General features: G+C 33.0%; 1 protein-coding gene and 1 long non-coding RNA gene across 2 annotated transcripts in view; one reads left to right on the top strand and one right to left on the bottom strand.

The window, feature by feature from the left end:
- The window catches only part of LOC129918901 (serine/threonine-protein kinase 10), a 247,701-nt gene that overhangs the window by 161,503 nt on the left and 69,131 nt on the right, over positions 1-17,067 (top strand). The gene's annotated exons all lie outside the window — the stretch shown is intronic.
- The window catches only part of LOC129918905 (uncharacterized), a 59,771-nt gene that overhangs the window by 16,551 nt on the left and 26,153 nt on the right, over positions 1-17,067 (bottom strand). The window contains exon 2 of the long non-coding RNA XR_008773019.1: positions 10,382-10,590. This is a non-coding gene — a long non-coding RNA (uncharacterized LOC129918905). The remainder of the gene's footprint in view (positions 1-10,381; positions 10,591-17,067) is intronic.

Raw genomic sequence — 17,067 nt, 5'->3', positions numbered from 1 at the left:
CCTCAAGCTGAGTTCAACTAGCTCTAATTACAATGTCTAACAAAAAGGGTATTTACAAAAAATAAAAGCGAGCGGAATTTTATCACATTGTGTAGATCTTGTTGCAGTGATTGTAAAACAGTATCTAAAAATTCCGTAACACCCCCAAAACCTGGACTTAGGGACAAAAAACTTTTTACCTTCATACATTAAAAAAAATCTATCTTTGTCATATTTTCAATATTCTAGAAAGAAGACATTTAGTACTTTTCAACAATGTGTACAAAAAATGTAGTTTGGTAAAACCACCTAGGTCAAAAATTTAAAAATATATTTTTTTTGTCATTTTCACAAATTTTTCATTACTTTTTGTTATCGTTTAAAAGCATTCTAAAATAATATTTATTTCCGAACTAAACGAAGTATTTTTTATGAAAATCGTTTTGGTGCCATCAATGAATATTAAAAATAAACCGTTTTTTTCTGAACAAAGTTCAGATTTGGAAGATCAAAATTTCGTGTATGTTTTTACGATTTCCGTCAAAAGTATAGACCTCCTATCGAAAAAACTTAATTACAAAAGTTTAAAATAATAAAAAGGTCTAAAACATTTACTCAAACCATTTTTTATATAACCTCAAAAATATTGAGAAAAATGCACAAATACGATTTTTGGGTTTTTATTTTTATCTTTTACAAAAAATGGTTGGATCTTAACAAAACCTGGTCAAAATATACTTTGTTATGTTTTTTAAATGTTTGACGAATTTAATTAGTAAAAATTTAATCTAAAAAGTTACCGAAAAAAAATTTTTATTTTTGAAAAGTTTGGGATGCTTTTATTAAAATTAAAACCTTTTATTTAAGACAATGTAGGAAAACTACTTGAAAAAAAACAAAAAAAAACGATTTTTAAGATTGATTTTTCCATAATTGAGAGTAATATTATCTAGTTTGGTTACTTTCCATAGTAACCAAACTATACTTTCCTAATGGCATTTGACCTTCTTAATTTAAATCTAGCATTAGATTAGCTCTAACGTGCAAAGTTTTTGAGATATCGAATTTTGAACTTTCCAAAACACTATTTTTGTGACCCGTGTCAAAACATAACTGGTCTATTGATGAATGAATGAATTTGAATTTTAAGGATTTTTGATTTTTTCGCAAGGAACTTAACTGAATTTTACAAAACGCGCGATAAAGAACTTGATATAAAAATTCGCTTATGCATTCTTCAAAAATAAAGACTGCTGTTGGTATCAAGGGAAAAAGAGCACACATATCAACTCATTTCGAGAAAAACACAATTCAAAATTTTGTTCTCCATAGAACCTAGTAGGTACTAAAGGCATATTATTTATTTAGCTTATTTGTTAATTAAAACTTGTCGATAGAACTAGTTATAACAGTTTAACAAATTGACAAAACCATATTCTTGATCAATTTAAGTTTTCCCTTTGCCTACGTTTGATCTATACATAATGTACATTAAACTTTGCTACTTCTAAAAAAAACTAGATCAAACCTCGAATGCAGTATAATAAATTTCGAACAAAAAACAATTTATCGTGAGTATCACCATCAAATGACAAATAAATAACAACCTTCCTACGCACATAAATTAAATTATCAAATAATAAAAACACAACAAATTTCAACTCCCTCTTGCTGCCACCAGCAATAGAAGAGAAGTTAATAATAACAAACAAAAAAAAAAAAAAACTTGAATGATTAATGATAAAAGCACCTTAATAGGAAAAAATAAAATTGCAACCCCACATCAATAATATACACAACATTTTAAAAGTACGCAATCAGAATTTCTCACACCCAAAAATGAAATTCTCATCATGTGACAGCAAAACAAATAATAATGTCGCTTCAACTGTCAACTGTCAGTGTCAATTAAAAATTCGGTTCACGCAGCACATAAGAGATATCGATAATATACTCGCCACGTTTAGAATTTTATGACAGTTGCATTTGTTGTTGTTAAGAAAAGGGCCCATTGCAACAAATTCAATTCAAACAAAACGAACGCCCACTTATTTTAGTCACGATTTTCAATTCATCTAGTGCCCCGTACATTAGAACCCGGAAGTCCCAAAGTTGTTGCACCTCCTTCCGTTTGTGTTGTTATTGTGCCTATAGGCGCATATTGACCGCAGGAAAATGACGACTGCAGCCGCAGAATAACCAAAAACTAAACCAAGACGTGACGCAAATATTTTGAATTGGAAATTGGCCACCATATGAGAATTGTTGCAACATTGGGGCAAAATGCAATGAGAGATATCGATATCGATATATCGAATAAGAAGTACCAGGCGGTCTTTGAAGATCAGCGAGATTGCGTCTTCAGACACAGTGGGACAGTTTGTATGGAATTTTCAATCGAGATTTGGTTTAATTGAGTTTTCTTAGCGAAAATAATGATGCTTTCAAAAACTTGTCCTCCATTAAAAAAAAGTTATTGACATTTTTAGATTAAATTTGACATTGATTCTCCCTTCCAAATCATCACAATTCCTTCCTTTTAAAACCTTGAAACTAATTTAATGTTCAATTTTAAACCAAATTTACCCCACTGTTTGTCCCGCTGCTGCCAAACCGATCCTAACCAAACAACACCAACTGAGTTGCATGTGGATGCAATTAATAATTCATACGCGACGCAATAGATAAAGATGCCTTCGCATCCATACAACTTGGTCTAATGACATCGGCATAAACAGTTGCTACTTCACACGCTGTGATGTGCTGTGCTCTGCTGCTGCTCTGTTGGCATATAGCGACGACAACGCAACAGAATAGCAATGACAATGGAATTCGCCGCAATTTTCATTCTGCGAATTTTTCCAATTATTATCGAATCGGTAATTGAGATGGCTACCCCGCAGGGTTTCCCCCTGAGGTGGTGGACTACATCTAATGAGCTCTCTCGCTGGTTCACTGCGGTTTGTTGTTGTTGTTGTTGTTGTATAGTTCACGAGATGGACGTGTTAAACAATTTTTCTTGTTTTTATGTTGCGACTGAAATGTGTGTGTACGTCAGTGGGTCTGTGGGATCAAACGATTGATCTGTCCACTAAGATCGCTTCTGAAGCCGACTTGACGACGTATGTACAAGCAATTCTGGTAAATGAGCTGCGTGCGACACCGCACAGTGATAAACAATCATCATCGATGATGAGAGTGGTACTCTTTTTCATCGATATGGAAGAGCCACCATGATCATCATCATCCTGACTCTGTGTAACTCTGTGTGCTTCTATTTATCGATTTCGATCCCAGGAATTGTGTTGAAGCAGAGCAAGCACAGCAAATCGGATATTGTACGAGGTAAAGTACAGGTATATATCCCAAGAATCGCCATCAGCACTATCCAAAGAGTCCAAAGGAGACACTATATACCATCGTCAACATAATCAAGTAACTGCGCGAGTTCTTTTTAGTTGTTTTTTTGTTTGTTTTGTTGGGACTGGCTGCGTGGTTTATCTATCTTCTTGGAATACAAAATGCGGATGCGGCCAGATGCGCGGGATATTCTAGTGTATAGAAAGCATCTAGGTTGTGGAAACTTGAAATAATGGGGCGCGCGCATTTATAAACGTGGGAACAACTGCCAGACGATATTGTTCCATTGTGTATCGTTTTGCGCGCTTCTGTTTGAAAGTTACGGGAATCAGTTTGGTAAAAGGTAAAAGACACCACTAAAAGTATCAAAATGCGGGATAAGTTCGTTACAGTTTGACCCTACTGATGGGCAACTGTTGGGATGATAAACTTTATTGCAAATGGGATTGAATTTGAAAACACGTCGAGTTAAAAATCAAAAAAGTTAATACAAATATTTTGGGTAAAAGCATGGTTTTCGTGGGGTTCAACATTGTACCCAAATCTTCTGTGGTAAAAATTTAAATTATTTATGATATTTTCGAAAATTGCTGCGAAAGTATTTAAGGGTTGGGGTCAAAATTCTGCCGGGGTCAAAATTCTTTTTTCAAAATTCTGCTTTCAAAATTCTGCTTTACAAAATTCTGCTTTCAAAATTCTGCTTTTCAAAATTCTGTTTTTCAAAATTCTGCTTTTCAAAATTCTGATTTTCATAATTCTGTTTTACAAAATTCTGCAAAAAATTAAAAAATGGTTTGGAAAATGTTTAAAAGCGCGGGCTTTTAAACATTTTCCAAACCATTTTTTAATTTTTTGCTGAATTTAGTAAAATTATCTCTTCGCTGCTTTTTTGATTACTTACTCACTTTGTCAGTTTTTTTGTATGTTCATTGTTTGTTAGATAAATCAAATTGTTTGTTTGATAAATCAATAAATTAAAAAATATTAAAAAATTATATATTAAAAAATTTCGAAAAATAATTAGAAATTTATTAATTTATCAAACAAAAGTATATGTTCGAAAAATTGATTAAGAAAGGAATATTTTCTATCTTTCTTTTTAGTTTCTAATAGTTTTTAACGGCTTATAGATGTGAATTGTAAGAAAGTCAGTCTATGCATTATAACAAATATTTGGGACAGTTAGACAATAAACAGTAAGGAAAGTAGTAAAGTTGAATTACTTTAATGGATTAATGAGATGTTAGCGCATATTATGCTATGAAAAAACAAACAGAATTAGCAGAATTTTTTTGTTCAAAAAATATGCTAGCAGAATTTTGAAAAGCAGAATTTTAAAAAGCAGAATTTTGAAAGGCAGAATAGAAAAAAAGCAGAATTTTGAAAAGCAGAATTTTCGTAAAAAAAGCAGAATTTTGAAAAACAGAATTTTGAAGCCAGAATTTTGACCCGATCCCAGTATTTAAATCAGTAAAATTGCTGTTTAATATATTCTTCGGCACAAAATCTATTTTTGAAAAATATAATACATTTTTTTCGAGCCACCGGACTTTGGGAATGATTTCAGAATCAGAAATTTCAAATTTGTGAGAAAAAGTCAAAAACCTTTCAGGGACAGATAAAATTTGCTTTAAAGAAATTAGTGCTCTAAGGAAGTAAATGATATTTAGGTAGGATATAGACGGTTTTTAAAAAGTTTTTAAAGGAACGAAATTTATTGAAAATATTTTACCAAACTCTCTTTTTCTCGAAAACTATTTTTTACAAAGTTTTTTAAGAATTAAAAAAAGAAATAAGTTCCATTTTATAGAAAATGACAAAATCTATAATTTTCTCCTAACCTTCTCTTCAATTGCATCTACATCAAAAAAAGAGTTGATGATTATTTTTTTTTTTTTTTTGAATTTAATAACCGCTTTCTTTATAATCTAAAATAACCGATATTTCCGTCATTATTTAACCTTGGTTAGACATTCAAATTTTACAGAATAAAGTTGAATTTATATAGAATTTTTCAATCCATTTTTAATGATAAACCGTATTTCTGTATCGTTTTGAAGTATCGTTTTGAACCTTTTTTTGGGTGTTCTAACAATAAGTCAATTTATTTTTTTTGTATTTTTTTAAAGTCCATATGATACTTCTTTTTTTTCACATTTTTAATTAAAAAAATCTGACGCTTGTGTAAAAAAGAGACCACGTTTTTTTTTCTAACGAAAGAGATACACTCGCGCACTATCAAATGTCGATTAAAAAATAAAACAACAGTCAAAGAAAAAAAAAAACATATTTAATGTGTTACAAAACGCAATAAATATTTACATAAATTTATAATATTTAAATTACCACGCACAAATTAAACTAGGATTGGACAGGTTCAGAAACGTTAGGGACTAAATATTTAGGTAATTTCTCGCTCTCTGATTGGTCAACTGTCAAAAAAAATCATTCCAATTTAGGTAATTTTATTGGAAAGCTAACTGGAAAGTTAGGCAAGAAAATGTTCCCTAAAAATCTAGGAAAGTTTTTTTTTGTCAACATGACAGCTGATTGTTTTTAATTACAAATTACGTTAACAGAATTAAATCTATTTTTGTGCGAAAAAAAAACGAGTAAAAAGTGCATTATCGAATATAATTAATATTATTTATTTATTAAAGTAAAGTTAAATTTGGTGGCTGTCCCATCTCCCATGCGATCTCTAAAATTCTGAAGTAAATTTATTCCAATTTCCGTTCAGAAAATTAAGTTGCCTAAATATCTAGTCCCTAATATTTCCTGAACGTGGGCAGGTTCAGAAACGTTAGGGACTAAATATTTAGGTAATTTCTCGGTCTCTGATTGGTCAGCTGTCAAAAAATATCCTTCCAATTTAGGTAATTTTATTGGAAAGCTGACTGGAAAGTTAGGCAAGAAAATTTTCCCTAAAAATTTAGGAAAGTTTTTTTGTCAACCTGACAGCAGATTGTTTTTAATTAAAGAATTAATTTAGCAAAATTAAATTTATTTTTGTCAAAAACAACTAAAAAGTGCATTATCGGTTATAATTAATTTTATTTATTCAGTGAAACTTGGTGTCTTACCCATGCGACCGGTAAAATTCTTAAATAAATTTCGAAATTTGACAATAGCATCACATCGAAACTAATTTAGTCAATTTTCTTAAATTTCCGTTCAGAAAATGACGTTGCCTAAATATTTAGTCCCTAATATTTCCTGAACGTGCCCCGTGCCCATTGTCTGTCTATTTTATAAACAAATCCAAATATTTCATAGAAAATCAAATGACAAATAAAAAAACTTTGATTGATTTTTTGAAGTCAGAAACTTCGAAAAAAAAAAAAATTAAAAATGACTGAAAAAAGCAATTTATTTTTTTTTTTATAGAACATTTTTAGTACTTTTTTTGTGACATTTTTGGCTTTTTGTATTTTTTATGTACGCGCTCACACTTCGTGTAATTTTGTATTCGAAACATGTGGTACTGCTCTATTTTCTTTTTTAAATTATATAAAATAATTTTTAATTTAAATGATTTTTGCTTCCCATAATATTCAGAAAAACTATAAATTAATTCAAAAAAGTTGTTGTTGTCTTTTTTTATCATTGTACCATCTGTACCTCCACATTTTTGGAGCCTAATTAGTTGGATGAATATTTGAAAACTTGAAACAGATGATTTTTTTACGGAATTTCAAAGATTTACGGAATAGCAATAAAATCTCATTTTTAATTTTTCTCAAAAACAAAATTTGCAATAACCGAGGAATGACGATGTTGTCTTTTGTGAAAATTTGCAATTTTTTAATTGTTTATTTAATTTGTCAATTATGGCATGAAGGGTCAAAATTGTATGGTTTTCAAACATTTTGTATTGGATTACAATCCGCTAAAAATGCAGGCTATTTCATAAATCTATTCAAACCAATTTATCAAACCAATTCATCATGATGTTCCAAACAGTTTCAGATGGAACTTGAATCCAACTTTTCACTTTGAACGAAAATCAAGAACTTAGAGTTCCAAAATTATGTTGGTCATAAAAGGCTGGTCACAATATTAATTGTGTAATAAACTGAAACCAAAAGATTTAATTTAATACCTGCTTGTGAATTTTGAAAAATGCTAGATCGAGTTTTTTCTTGAGGGAGAGAATTTGAAAACTTTTTTGAAAAATATTCGATTTCGAATTGATGATATAAAAATAATATTTAGAAACTCTTAAGCCTACAGAGGTAGTTTAAGGTTCAAAATATTCTGTATTGTCTTCATGCCATCGTTTTTGACAAAAACTATAGTTTTTAAACGTTAAAAAACTGTCTAATTCTGGTATTTTTGGACATGTTTGTCAATATTGCTTTCCACACTCCAGATTTTATTTGCATTTCTTTGCAAAATCGACAAACAACTCGATTATAAGTTTATCTTTTCTCCCTTGAAAATAAAATTTAGTTCAAATAGCAATTTTTAAAATTGCTCAAAACCAATTAACTTGTTCATTCTTACTTAAAATAATTCCAATTATAGAAAATTGAATTCAACTGGCAACTCCGACTCCCACAAAAAATATCTTATGAATGAACAATAAGTATTCAATATTCAATAATCTATTTGTAATCTAGGGTATCAAAACTTCACGAATTTCAATTCAAGGTTTCAATAAAACTTAATCGTGTCTTAAAAAAGAAAAAAAAAACGCCAAAACAATGTTACATACAAAAAAAAAAAAAAATATAATTCGAAGACACCCGCTTTGATCTTGTATTATTGACAACAATTTTGCACAATAAATCCACACTTCACACCAAACTAAATAAGTAGGCAATTCCAATACCACCTAAAACAAAACATTCTTGAATGAATGACATTCTAACGCGACTTAACAATCACGACACATAAGAGAAGAGATGCCCGACACAATAATAACAATTTTAACTTAACCAAAATGACAGATATACACTTACAACAGTCTTTCCATCTTGATATTATAGACCTGGCTTAAGAAAGAAAGAAAGAACTCAACGAAAACGATCATTGCACATTAAACAGAAGCTATACTATCTGCCACTCGCGCAAAGTGTCACTATCTTGCGCGCAAAATACTCCAAGACGACAACGCGACGTCGAAGACGCAAGACGACAACCATAGAGACTTGAAGTTGTGAGAGTTGTGGAATTGAAGTTGCAGACCACCAAACGCTCTTCCTCGTGTCAATTGGGCAATCTTACAAATTGGCATCCCGTACACGAGAACCCAGGCACGAGCACGATATAACTGAAAATTATCACTTCATTGAAATGACTCTCAAACAAACATCGCTTCCAACAACAGACCATGAGACTAAGATACTATAAAGTCTGCGGTTCGGCTGGACCGCAAAGGAACCTAGAGTAGTATCAATTGCTCTATAGAGCAGCCAGTAGCACCCATCATTTCCATGGGGTAAATGAAGTAGCAGAGGAGGCATTTGGCAGTCTGCGCATGCGCGCAATTGGCCTTCGGCAGCAGTGCGATTGTCCACAACCAAACCCGAGATATCACAATTTATCGATCGTCTCTTTTTTTTTGCTAGTTTTTTGTTGTTGTTGTTGTTTTAAGTCAAACCGCGCGGCAGGCTTTTGACTTGTCAGCAGCTATTTTCCATTACCACCTTCAAAGTTTCACAATCAATTTGGTGTTAGCACACTTCCGCCCACCATTTTGACTATATATCCAAGTCAATGATTGTGTAGTTTGCTATGTTTTTAATTACTCGACAACACTGTTTCCCCAGTTTTAATAGTTCCATTGTCAACCACACTGTGGCTCTGGTGATGGTGACAGCAACTCTAATGGCTTGCAAGTTTCTATTATCTTTCTTTGGTCCTAACACACTTTTAACATTTTTTTTTCTTATTGTGGATGGAAAGTCCGCATTCATGTGGAACGAAATGCATTTTCAGGTGATAAATTTCCAAACCAATCAGTTTCTTCTAAAGAAGTGTCAAATTGAAGTAAATCTTTGATGTTGTTTTCCATTAAGCATCCTGCATATAATGTGTATTTACAGGATTCTTAAGCTCCACCATAAAAGGGTGAGCCACATACATTTTATGAACTTGTCGTATGGACATTGAATAGCCATATCACCAAATGACACAAAACATATAAAGAAGAAGCTATATGGTGGTGATGGTTGGTTCTTTTGAATGGACAAAGGACAAGCTCTCTGTAGAGTAAAATGCTATAACTTTTAGCCTATTAAGAACCGCCATGATTTTGGTCCAAGATTCACATTCGCATTCGCTTTCGCAGTTTTGCAAATAACCATTCATTGGGAAATTGTGTGTAAGTAAAATACGGCACTGGTTAGGGTCTCTTGGGAAAAGTCAACCCTATGCCCTGCCAAAGGCTCACAATCCTACGTGATGTGTGAGGTTCTTCTTCTATAGAAAAGATGGGGTTTTTCTTTTCATTCTTTCGTTTGCCATTGAGCATCAGGAGAAGCAGAAAAGCTAGAGAGGACCTATGGGCCCGTATGTGTTCGGGCTTGGTGGATGGTAAAATTCTTATCTCGCAAGCAAACGGAATGACAAGCTTTTCACACCCGATTGACTTTCATGTTTTGTCGCTGTTGCTGTTGGCTGACAAACGACGTGACTTCGTCTTTCGATGGTTAGGTATAGTCCTCGTCGTCCTTGTCATCGTGCGTCGTGTCGTGTTGTACCTACCACATTGGCTTTAATTAGATTAGAAAACCCATTCGACGATACACGACACGGTAGGGTTCGACGTCGTCCTCATAGCTGATGGAAGTAGAGCAATGGAGCTGGGATCTAGTTAGTTTATTGAAAGACAAATTGAAGATGTCTGTGCACGCAAAAGTTAACAAATTGAAAAGATATAGAAGCGAGGATAGGATAAATGAAGTCTGATGGTGTGACTGTTCGAGGCTGATATACTAAAGTATGAGGATGTAGGGAGAGATATTGAAAGGAATCTCTCTCTTTTTTGAATGTGAACTTATACACTTACTTTTAGGTATAAATTGTGTTGACTTACCCTTAAGGTGCGTGTTTTTCTTTCCTTTTTTTTTACTCTTCCCGTCGAGTGAAGGGGTCTCAAGGTTATAGGCTTTCTGTTTGAAAATGTTCATCAAGTTATTCTGTTGCTTTTGTGCACAGCATCACCATCATCATCGGCTGTCATGGGACTTTGGTTTTGTTATTATTTCTATCTCCAGTTTTTTTTTTCTTTTTAAGAGAGAAATTCTAAAAAGAGAAAGATAAATGATATTTGATTTTAGGAATCCTTTTTTGTGTTGTTTTTTTTGTTTTTTGTTTTTAGGGTTGTTGTTACTTTTAACTTTATTTGATTTGTTTTTGTGCAAGAGACAGAGGAAGTGTGTTTTGATATTAATTTGATTTTTTAGGATGAAAACTCTTTTTTTTTTTAATGTTTTTTTCTGCTGATGTCAAGCCAAGTAAAAATAAATTAATCAGTGCAATCTTTATGTCTTGACCTTATTTTATATTATATTTTTTATTTGTATTTTGTTGAATAAAAGATCAAGAAACTGGGTAAAAAGACATATGTATGTATTTGATTTAAAGAAATCTTTTTTATTATAAATATTTGATGGAGGCTGAAAAGAAAATGTTTTCAATTGGCTTTTACTAAAGTATAGGTAGGCATAAACTTAATCAAATTAAAGTCGTACAGAAAAGAATTTTAAAGAATTTCAATACTAGCCGTGTTTTATTGGTAACTCAGTACTTAGCTCAGTAAAATTTAGCACGGGAAACACAAACAAATGATTACTAAGGATAAATAAAAGTTTTTTGTTTGTTGGTTTACAGAGAAATTTTTTTTATAAAATTATACATTTGTAACCCTTTAACAATAAAGGATTGTTAATAATAAAATAAAGTAATCGTTTATTGTTTTTAACAGCAGAAAATGAGTACCACCGAAACACGGCTACTATCATCACCAATTAGCAGTATCCAAGTAATATTTATAACAACAACCATTTATCAGACTATGAACATTTGCTAAAACCTCAAAATCGTGAAACATTTAGGTATTCTAATAAAATTAATTTAAATGATTTCTAAATCGCCAGCTTAACTGAAGATACCTGTGCGATAACATGAGACAATTTTCAACTATGTCTCCTCCTCTGTGCCACGTAGTTCAGTGTTGTATGTTCTTCTATCGTTCTTTCTCTCTTTGTCTTTCTGTGTTGTATTAATGTCTTGTGTTGTATCAGCAAAATGGACCTAGATTCCGAAGCTGCAGTGTTTCTAGTCCGGAGATTTATCTTCAGATTAGTTTAATATGTAATGTAATGTAATTTAAATGAGCATAATATGCTTAGATTTTTTCTTATTTTAAAAATTAAAACATAAATTAAAACTCTTTGGGGCATATTCATAGCTCTTGTTTATTTTAAACTGGGGTTTATCCAATGTAGTTTAAATGGGATAAACTCAAGTTTTTCTTAAAAGTAGCTTAAATAGTGTCCATGAATATGAATATGCTTCTCTATAGTTATTAAATATCTCTTGAAGAATTAGAAGTATAGGTAGTTTAACCGAAAATACAATTAAAGAATTTCTATAACAGAATGCTCCCAAAAAAACCAACTAAACAAAAAGTCTGTAACAAAACTAAAATAACATTTTTTTGTACACAATTGATGTTCCGAAAAATTAAATTGTGTGTTCCTTCGTAGAATTGCGTAGTGTTATGGTAGATCCAAAAAGCTAGAACGAAAGTAGTTTTCATTTAACATTTTCATTGTGTAATTTCAAAATGCTAATTTTTATTTTGGGTAAAGGTTCTCGTTGAAAATGCAAATTACTTTTTTTTTACCCTTTTTTATGTGTTTGAGAGGAAAAGTACAACATGGCTTGGCTACGTTGCATTTGTATTTGTTCTAAAATTTTAACATGCTAACATGAAATGACCAAAAAAGCCCGATTCAACATAAACATGCTGACCTTTTGTTAAACTGTGTATACTGTCTATTACACTGGTTAACAAAATTAAACTTTTTTTTGTTGCCGAAACAAAAATATACTTTTCTGAAGGTTTTCGGTGTGTTGAATTCGAATCCGAAATCAAAAAAAAATTAATCAGCTCCCGTTTTTGAAATATTACCGTTAGAAAATGCAGCACTTCGGACCTTATTCTTTTATATATGGAAAATTGTTTGGGCATATTTAGTAACTGTTTTAATAAGAACTATTTACCACCTTTTTAAATCTGTTTAAATCTTTCCGATATCTTTTTTACTGCCCGAGATATCCTCAGTTGTTTGGTATTTTTGTAAATTTTATATCGTCATTCATTTATCTTCTTTATGATATATGAAGCCAAACCCACTGGCTTCAGTTTAAGATATCTCGGGCAATACAAAAGATATTGAAAAGATTTAAACAGGTATCGAAAGATGGAAAACAGTTCTTATAGAAACCTATATATGCTCAAACAATTTTCCTTATACAAAAGAATAATATCCGAAGAACTCAAAAAAACGTTTTTTTTTTCATTTTCTAATATCTCAAAAACGGGAGCTGATTAGTTGTTTTTGACTTCGAATTCGAGTTCAGCACACCGAAAACCTTCCGCAAAGTATATTTTTGTTTCGGTAACAAAACCCTTGTAAACCAGTGTTATCTGTGTTTAACTAACTAATGAAATTAAATAATGAAATAAACAAATTTTTTTACAATATAGGTAGGTATCAAAAAACTTTTGAATCGATTTTGAAAAAAAAAAACCTTCTTGAATGATTACACTTTTCGGCAAAAAGAGTCGGGAGCGAAACGATATTTTTCATACAAAAATAGCACAACGAAATCTTGAAAGAAAAATTTCGTTATGATTTTCGTTTTTGATTTTACAGTTTTAGAGAAAAATTGCAAAGTTTTCACTCATTTTCCAATCACCTTTTATTGTACTGGGCTTGTTTCTTGTTCCAAAAGACTTGTGTTGGCGGTTTTTTCATTTTTAATTAACTTTTATTTGTTTGAAAACTTATTTTTTTTTAAATTTATTTAATTTCAATTTTTTTTTTTTTTGACATGACATGGATATTTTTTCGTTTGCATTTTCGCTATCGGCTTTGGAGTTTGACTTCAGCTTCGTACTAGGCTTTTTTAAACATTTTTATTTAATCTTTTTGAGATTTTATTAAAAAAAAAAATTAAAACCATCGTCACGTTGTTCTAAGAAATAGCTCGCAATAACAAATTTACAAACATTTTAATTTTTCGTATTTGGTGCACCGACAAGGAATTTTTTGTTTGTTCAAAACCACTGTTGATTAATTCTACATTCAGCTATACATACTTATTAACTTATAACTCCGAACACCAGTTTGAAGCAGAAGAAAAAGAACAAACTTTCTTTAATGAACTATTGTGACGAACGTACAAGTTTTTGCCTGTGTTTGGCGGGAATTTGGAGACGACATAAAAAATAGGATAAGAACTTTTAAACAAATAAAGCTTGAGTTTCATACTTTTAAAATTAAAAAAAATATGATCCTTTAATTCTGTTTTCGAATTTTCAAAACGAGCATTTTTCCTACATCACTTAAAAACCCTTAACGTTCGCAATTCCCAACATTTTCAAAAACAATAACCCACTCGAATAATTTCAATAACCTATAAATAAATTTTTTTCTATCTTTACATGAATTAATCAAAAAAATTAAAAATGTAACCAACAATTTTATGATTCGTATCAATATGCGACTTATCACGCTGTCTTATATTAGCAGGTTATGTTTATATCAAAACGCACCTTAAGCTATTCAAAAAATAATTAAACACATTTTATTGGTTGTGAAGTCTTTTTAAGTCTTTTTAATTCCTTGCATTCTTAAAGTCTTTCAATTGAATAATAAATAAATGAAACACTTAACTGTTTAAAATTAAAGTTGGATTGAATTTTGATTGAATTGTTACCGTAAGCCTAATTGAATTAAATTAGTTATTCAAACAATCTTTGATATCTGAACAAACTTCAAAGAATCCAAAAGATTTCGAATACGTCCACAGATTGAAAACTATGATATAGGGTCTTGAGTTTTTGAGAAAATGGTTTTTAAGTTCAAAAGTTTTCAGTACCTACCGCTTTCTATTTTCCCTTGTTGAATAATCAACTTCGTATTTGAGCAACTGAAAATGATCATTAATGATTTGAAAACTCAACCTACTGTCTACTAATAAGATAAAATTATTTAATCTGACCTTGCTACTGTTTTTTTGTATAAGCTTTTTTAGACCTTCTAACGTCATTGAAATGGATTTATTAATATTCTCAGTTCATTTCTGCTTTAACGAATTCTCGACGCCACCGCTTTTGCTTTACCGAATCTATAATATGAAACAAAAAAAAAATACCAACGTTGTATATTTTGTTGCAGTCAGTACCCGATCGTTATCGGTATTGGACAACCATTCGTGCAACATCATTCCTCAGTGTTGTCCACTCGCTGGGGCAGCTGAATTCCAGCACTTTGAGTTCCCACGTCTCATTAAGAATCCCATCTCGCTTAGGGGATTACAAATTCGCGATAAGAGTTCAGCAAAAACTTAAGTATATATATATTCAGTCTCTCCTCGTCGGAATGTGGCGTTACTTTCCGAATTCTGTGCACTGACTGTATCTCCTCATGCTCCACCCTTTGTAGCATCATCATCTTCATCAGTAGCAGCATTCACCTGAAGAAATTAGTTTTCGATTGTCACCTTTCTCTTCCCCTTAACATCATCAACAGACCTATAGCTACTTGATGAAGCTGATGATGGAACCAATGTGCTGGCGCTGGTTAGCAATTATCAGCGTTCCAATCAGTGAGATCAACAAAATGATCAATAAATTTTATCGATCGATCATCATTGTGTCGTCTTGGATGGTAGATGGTATCATCAGTCCGCACTCACCGCCTTGAGTTTTGGTGGTGATGAGTGAGTGCGTGTTCTTCGTGCATGGTCCCGTTCCGCGTTACCTCTGAGCTGACAATTCTCGGCTTCTGTGCGCACAGTTAGGCTATGAACTTAATCGATTAGTTTTATTCGAATTTAATTAGCAAGCGCATTGCAGACATGTTTTGTTCGAAAGGTAGTGAGAGTTCTCCTCCTGCTCCACCTTGGTCGTTAGGCTCATTTCGAATTCAGAGATTCCTTGCAACCCACCATCATGCCGCGTCGCCGTTCGTTGTTGGTAAGTGTACTTGGCGAAGGTGAAGGCGAACGCTACTGCTGCTGTTTGTGATCAGTAGAAAAGTCCAACAAAGTGGCTTCCTTGTTGTTGTGATGTGCGGCTTGGTCTCTCCCGTGCCATGGGCAAGGAGAAGGCATCTCCGGCTAAAGTGAATTTAAAAAATTTATGCGCGCGCATATCAGAAGAATTTCCAGACTGCGTGTAACTCGAATTCCTGCGGCGATAGACCTCTCTCCAGAAAGGCTGGAGGAGCTGCTTCTCCAAGCTCAAACCAACGAACGGTCGTGTTTAGTTAGGCCAGTACTGTCATTGTTTGGGTTTTCCGACCTTTTTTTGTTGTGGTGGCCAACATCAGAACTAATCGTTGGTTGGAGGAGCAATATTATACAGGAGCTCATTGTCAGTAGCAATCCGGTTTTTTTTTTTTTTTGTGCACTTATTTCTCTCGATTCGGGTTCTGGGTAAATGTGTGATAAAAAACGGGAAATCAAAATATATTCGCGATTAACGCGTCCAGGATCATTTTCTGGGAATGATGTTACATGCGAGTTGCTCCACACCACGACACGATGAAGCATTGGATGGGTGCTGCACTTGTTTCACCCAAACCAAGGCGACGACGACGTTGATCATCATTATCATGGTCGAACGTCACAAGTTCCAGAACAAGAGTTCTGTTCACACGGTGTTCGTTATGAATTTCTGTCACGAAATTTTCCAGTTTTCTCCCGACGACGATGATGACGATGATGATCGAGGGATGATTGCGCGATGACGATGACGATGTCGATGATGTCGCACTGTTGATGATGACAACGACTGGTGTAGTAGATAGTAGGTCGGGACTTGCGACTTGGTTTTGACTTTGGTTGTTGGTCTCAAGAGGACCTTCGCTTGTTTGTTACAGTGCGTAGCGTACGGCACACAGGGTTTTCACAAGGCATTCCCCCGCATCTCCGGATTGTTCTGTTGTGTATAAATCATCCATCAGTTACATTTGTTGGTTCGATGGTTGTTTAGTTTTGCTCCCGAAATGATGGTGCATTTGCTAGTTTATACTGCACAGCAGCAGTAGCAAGTAGCCAAGCAGTGGAATTATGTTTCGGAAAATGATTTATCACCGCGATTGAGTGGACGGGTCTTGAACATGACATGAAAGTGGACCAATTTGCTTTTGTTGTTCGGGTTTTTTGTTTCGCTGGCTTGTTTTGTGCTACCGTGATGATGGTTGTATGCCTTGCGTAGCAGCACAGCGTTGGCCGTGGTGTACGGCGATAGGTTTTTGTACGTGTCGAACAAATACAACAAATACCTGCATAATTTTCCTGGAATTACGTGCATTACAAGAGTGCATTCTGCCGATCCCTTCTCCACCACCGCCATCATGTCCTTACTGTTCAAAGGTATGTGTTTGGGGGAAGCAAGAAGGTGGACGAACATACAAACTTACAACTGTCTGAGAGGTTTTTTTGTTTGTCTGTTTGTTTATTTGTTTTAGATTTAAATGC

The sequence above is a fragment of the Episyrphus balteatus genome, chromosome 4, assembly GCF_945859705.1.
Source record: "Episyrphus balteatus chromosome 4, idEpiBalt1.1, whole genome shotgun sequence".
Taxonomy (NCBI): domain Eukaryota; kingdom Metazoa; phylum Arthropoda; class Insecta; order Diptera; family Syrphidae; genus Episyrphus; species Episyrphus balteatus.
This window is presented reverse-complemented; position numbering and strand designations above follow the sequence as displayed.